We start from the raw sequence: 6000 nt of genomic DNA on the forward strand, positions 1-6000 counted from the left end.
GTGAGTAAAAATGGCAGATACGCCCCTTATCTGTAGGGCTGACTGTAAGTGGTGTTATCTTACTTACTTTGATATTTAGTAAATATGTACTTTTTGTGGAGCCTTTCAAAGCCTTTGGACCAAACCATTGCAGAACAAATGTTTGAGATGGCTACAGATCTGCCCCTACTGGCTTCCCCCGGTGAAGGAGGGAGTGGTCCCATTACTGGCTTACCTTTGGATAATATAAGCCGCGACCAGAGAAACTATGAAACGACAGTCCCCATTACTTCCAAAAACTGACAGTATAAAACACAAAGGAACTACTGGGCGAGTGGCGGGCTCTAATGAAGAGCATGAGAACCATCCGTGTCACATGACAAAATAGTTTTTGCTTTGACTAATCAAGAAAATGGTCTAGCAGAGAGTGAGGATAATAGTTTTCATTCTCCTGCTTTCTATACTGACTGGAAGAGATGGTAGTGATGTAACTATTACATCATACATCTACTCCTTGGCCACAGCAGCTAAATTGGCCTTATGAGTTACCCATGCAAATCGGCGGAGATCAAAGTCCTGGTGCTCAAAAAACATTGATTGCCTTGAATTACGTGCTGTCATAATTTGACCCTCCTTAATGAGAGTGAAGTCTGGCTCAAATGCACACGATCATACTTGGCTCAATTCACAAGAAATTGGAGAAGGCCTCCAATGAGGCTGAGTTAAAAGCATATTTTCAGACTAGCTAGACACAGCTGCACTCAGAATTAGCCGATCTGTCTCAGGCTATACTGATGTTAAAAATACCACAGATTTAACTCTGCCATAAGCCAAATCCAAGCCGAGTCCCCTGGGTAGACCGACAGCTACTAGAACGATTTCCAATATGGACCGTGCCAACTCCCACGCCAAAGTTTGCGTTATTTCGCAACCCTCACAACAGAATGTGTCCGCTATGAATGTCCAAGCGGGCGCTCAGAAAAAAGCAGCAGAAAAACCATGAAAGGCCATTAGGGGGGAAAAAACAAAATTGTAATGCCCAGAATAATGATCCATCTTCCAGGAAGTTTCTTCGAAACCTTACCATCCAGGAATCGTTGGCAAATTCAAACAAGAAATCCTTGCTTGTCAATGCCAACTGGACATTGCTGACAGTTTTTCAGAGGAAGTGGAATTAATGTTGTATCCAGTGCTCTAGATGGGATTTGTAAGGGTGAGTATTTTACTCCATATATTTTAAAACTGGCAGTAAAATGATTTTAGGGAGTAAATATGGAAGTAAAATTACCAATGGGAATAGTTTATAAGCAAGTAAAATTGTTTTAACTGGAAAACGGAAATGTTTTTGTTAGCATTTCTTTGCACCTAGGGATTCACGCACATTAAAAGATACATGTTTACTACTTCCGATCAGGCAGCAATAATAGTTTCTTCCTGCGGTACTATGTGCAGTAATGACCGAAACATATCCATGGAGCTGTGTTGGTGAAAGCAGAGGCACATGGTTCTAAATGTCTGTTTCCTGTTGGGAGTATTTTTACTTTTCCGGAGTATTTGCCCATTTTCTGGGAATAAACGTGGCTGATACACCTCTTACCTGTAGGGCTGCTTGGGTCCACCTTACTCCCGTTATCCAGGGCAGTTCTACTAGAAGGGTGGCAGCTTCTTGAGCAGATGCTCTTGGAAAGGAGGGAAAAGGGATCCAGGGCGGCCTTATCTTCATGACTTATTTGTTAAGGTGGGATTCAAGAGGCTCTTTACTCGGGGCCGCTGTAGTGCAATCTGTTCTCCTATACTGATGGTGATTGTAATAATTGATTTGAAGGTTAAAAAGGGTATGTTGCAAGTATTGTGATGTAAGTTTGTTACTTTTAACTGTTTCCTGCCCCACAGGAATTCATTAGATTCATCATATTATTGGGGAAGGTGAAGCAGGAGGAGGAACAGGTGTCCCATCTAGCTTAACTATGGACCATTCCTTGCAGTAAACATCCACTGTCGAAGTGCTAATGTCCATCCACTATTATCCCTGCATAGGTTGCATCCTCTTTAAAAGGGATAATTGGTTTGGACAGAAGGAGCACAGGCACCCATACTCCTTAGGATCCCATCTAGACTTGCACACTCTGATCCTGGAAACTTCCTTTGTGTGAGTCCAGGGCCTAACTCGGCTCACAGAGGTCAAGTGGCAAGCGAGTAGAGCGCTCGCTTTGACACCTGTGCAGAGCCTGCTGACGCAGGCTCGAATCCTGGCAGGGCCAAACTCAGCCTTTCATCCTTCTGAGGTTGATAAATGAGCACCACACAACGTGGGTAATAATAAGCAGCGCTCAGATACCTGAGGGTTTGTAGCGCTATATAAATGCTAAATTATTATTATTGCCACGTTTGCACTGGATGCTAGGTTAGGGTCTTGGTAACCTTCAGGTTGGAAAACATGTTCAGTGTAGAGACCGCGTGGCGAACAGTGAAGGTTGCGAGCGAGTTGAATTATCAATCCAGATGCTCCAAAAAAAGAAACTACCTCGAGAGTTGACACCAGGACACAGAATAATGGCCCACTAGATGGAACTTTTGTGTCCCTATGATCTGAGTCATTACCAGATCACCATCCAAATAAAGGGTTAGAAAACAGATTTTTTAAAATCACATCAACAAATCTACCATCCTGATGAAGGCCTCCTAAATATCAAATGGTATGGTAGTTGGATGTGCGAACCATCACCAAAAGGCCGAAACACATTGTGTTGACGCATCTTGTGAAACCAACATCCCAGTAACAAACCAAAAGAGTGGCAACTGTGTATATTGGCATGTAAACCACAAGGTGCAGAAAATCTGAAGACTCAACCAATATTGACTGTGGCTTAGACGAAGAAAAACTATATGCATGTAGCTCCCACTAGCCATAAAAAACGGTTTGTGTCGAAGGCACCTGTTAATCAGTTGTAGAAACAATGTGTTATACTGATACTCTTATTGCAATACAAGCACTCCACTGAATACTAACCCCACATGATTGGCTTAGACGAAAATAAGCCCAAATTACACTGTATGAGAAAATGTTGTGAAAAGTTTTTGTTTTTATGATATACATGTAATTAAAATGTTTACGGAAAGTGCTTAACGAGCAAAAAATTAATACATTGAACTTGTAAGCACCAAAACGTTCTGCATAGGTGTAGTGCATTTGAAAATAATGTGTATTCACTGTAAAGAAAGGTCTGACTAGAACTGGAGGTCTGAGGGAGGGGTAGCTTTTCACTTTTGTTTTGTGCTTCAGTGTAGCTGCATACACAATCACGGGTGTGCCCTTTACGCATTATGTCTTAAACAGAAAGAAAAGTGCAAGAGCTCCTGCAGCAAACCTCCTTACTAGAACTGATGATTGAGTGTAGAGGGCATAGATCTCCATTGGAGAGTTTCAGGAGACCACAAACTACTGATTACTGTGAAGAGGTTCAGTGTAATGAGATTTATCACACATATTCCTGACATTTGCAATATACCTTCATTTGATCACTATTTCATGCGTTTTCTTACTCTCCAACCATTGTTTTGTTGCAGACGGTGTCGCTTTACAGAGGATGAAGTCTGATCTTCTCTTCCGATTCCTGTTTAATTCGAGAGCTTTGCTTTTCTGAAGGCTGACCACAAACTGACATGCTGAACTCTGTCTGGAACTCTGGGCTCAAGCTTGGTCCTGATCAGTATTTCCGGTTTTATTTGTTTTAAGTGAGCGAGGATAAAGTGTCTAAAGCATGCCTTATTTAGCCTCTCCTGTAAGGGTGATCGAACATTACATTTTACAGTGCTTCAGTGTTGACTTTGTAATCTATTTTGGACTCGATGTGCAGTGGATGTGGCTTTTTTATTCATTAAAGTACTTAAAATTGGGAATTTTCCAATCCTGTGAGGCAGGTCATGCATGCTCCGTTGTTCATGTCTGTATGGAAGCAGTAAGGTATTTCACACTCCAGTTTTGTACCTGAGGTTTGTAAATCGTTCTGCCTCTTAAATTGGGCTTCTGCAGAGGAATGCGATTATTTCTGTCTTCTGTTTGCTCGAAGTGTGTTGCAAAGGATCATGACTGTATCAGTGCCCTCTGTCTTTCTATATACTGGATTCCTGCAGTAAATTTGGAGCATAAAAGGATTCATGGTACAGGTTTGTATTTCTATCAAAAATATATGTACATTAACATATTGAAAAGCTTTGAAATGGTTGAATCCAATACCGAAGGTAATAGTGTGAAGATTAGTCACTCTTATGGTGCTGTCAGGAAAATGAGAAGGACATTCCTGTGTAGGATGGAAGCCCTGCACTGAGAACCTTAGGATCTTCAACCAATACATACGATTAAAGAACACCATGTACTGGCCTTTAGGATTTGATACCATGCAGTCAACTTTGTTCATACCGAAAGAGAAAGGAAAAATCTATATATCTCTGAAGGTGGATGCATACTGGAGGGTTTTCTCACCCAGCCCTGCCAAAGACTAAACCCGATGGAGGTGAAAAACAGTTGTGTACAGGATCCTTGTGCACCTTGGACTTGAATCCTCACCTTGTTTCTTTAGAGAAAGGATCCTTAACTGGCGCATGATCAGGTGCTCTGTACACTTTACTGACCGCAATCCCACTGTTCCCAGTGGGCTAGTCTCATCTCGGAGCATAGTCATATAAGATGTGTGTTAGAGCTTGTCCCTGCCCCTTTTTCATTTATTGAATCTGTATTTTCAGTATCTTGCAAAGGGAGAGGGTATTATGCCTTGTTTAAATGGTGCATGTGCAGAGATCTGATTAACCTTGATTCCACAGCCTTTTTGGACTCTCGACAATTTCCTGTTACACACCTGTGTGTTGGGTTAACTCGTGTAAACGTTCTGTAACTGTCAGTATTTTGACACACCCTTGCTTCCTCTATAATCACTCGTACAGACTGCTTGCATCCTAAGGTGGTTTGTGATACCTTGAATTTGGAAAGCTCCCAAAATTGCTCCAGTAGCATTGCACAGCTGCCATCTAAAGATTACAGCAAAACCTAAAATAAATACAGTATATACATATTTATAAATATATATATATATATTTGGGAGGGTATTTCTGGAAGGTGGAACTATGCTTTTCTGTTAAGTCATTTATTTTCTGCTGATCATTCCGTTCCATCTTGCTCCTCGTTTTGTAGGGAAATACCATTTGGTGCTTTCATGGTTAATTTAAACCAAGATTTACCATTGGGCTTCACATGAACTATTATCCTAAAAGAATTTTCTTTAACTAAAAACTTTCTTTAAAAGTTGCACCAGTTTCGGTTTTGTGAACTGAAGTACAAAGTGATTTTGTGTGGCTCTATGCATGCACGTTTAATGTGGGCGAGGCTAGTCCCCACTGCATTAATTACCGTTTCCATATTGTGAAAATAAACATGACCGAGAAAACAAGAATACCTGTGCATTGAAAGAAGTGTTATTTTCTCCTTAGATTCTCACAACCTTGAATATTCCTTTTTGGTAAACTTCCAAAAAAACGCATTTGAAATCATTGTCCTCTTGCCCTCTGTTACTAGCACTTTCCATTGATTTGGTACCTTGGCTACAAAAACACTTGCAATGCTTTCTTTCATTCACAAAGTTTGATTGTTGGTACCCCTTATCCCCCCTGTAACCGGCTGACGCTTTTCGTTTGTATACCTTAGGATGCATATGTAAAGGCACAGGAGGTCACGTGTGGGGAAATGCTTGCCTGTGGAGGATGATGTCGAAAAAAATGTATTTGCAGTAACTTTGGTTGATAATTGCATTTGAGATGCTAATATCTGGTTTGAGAATGCGGGTGTTTATCTCTCCTGATCTGACCAAGAATATTAATGAAACCTTGGAAACTACAGCTCTGTCTCAAGAGATGCTGAGGGTTTTATTAGTCTGTTTTTTTATATAGTTGCCTATGTTGTTATGGTTGCCATGTTTGCTTTGAGTCAACTTCTTCGGTTTAAAACCGATTCTATGCTTTGCACCCAGC

The 6000-nt window shown here is 41.0% G+C and overlaps 1 protein-coding gene across 1 annotated transcript in view; it reads left to right on the forward strand.

Annotated features, from left to right (window-relative positions):
- The window catches only part of NPTN (neuroplastin), an 879289-nt gene extending 873863 nt beyond the window's left edge, over window positions 1-5426 (forward strand). Inside the window, exon 9 of the mRNA XM_069624603.1 lies at window positions 3547-5426. The gene's annotated coding sequence lies outside the window, so the exon portion shown is untranslated. The remainder of the gene's footprint in view (window positions 1-3546) is intronic.
- Window positions 5427-6000: the final 574 nt, after the last annotated feature.

Source organism: Ambystoma mexicanum, chromosome 11 (assembly GCF_040938575.1).
Source record: "Ambystoma mexicanum isolate Mex_15411 chromosome 11, UKY_AmexF1_1, whole genome shotgun sequence".
Taxonomy (NCBI): domain Eukaryota; kingdom Metazoa; phylum Chordata; class Amphibia; order Caudata; family Ambystomatidae; genus Ambystoma; species Ambystoma mexicanum.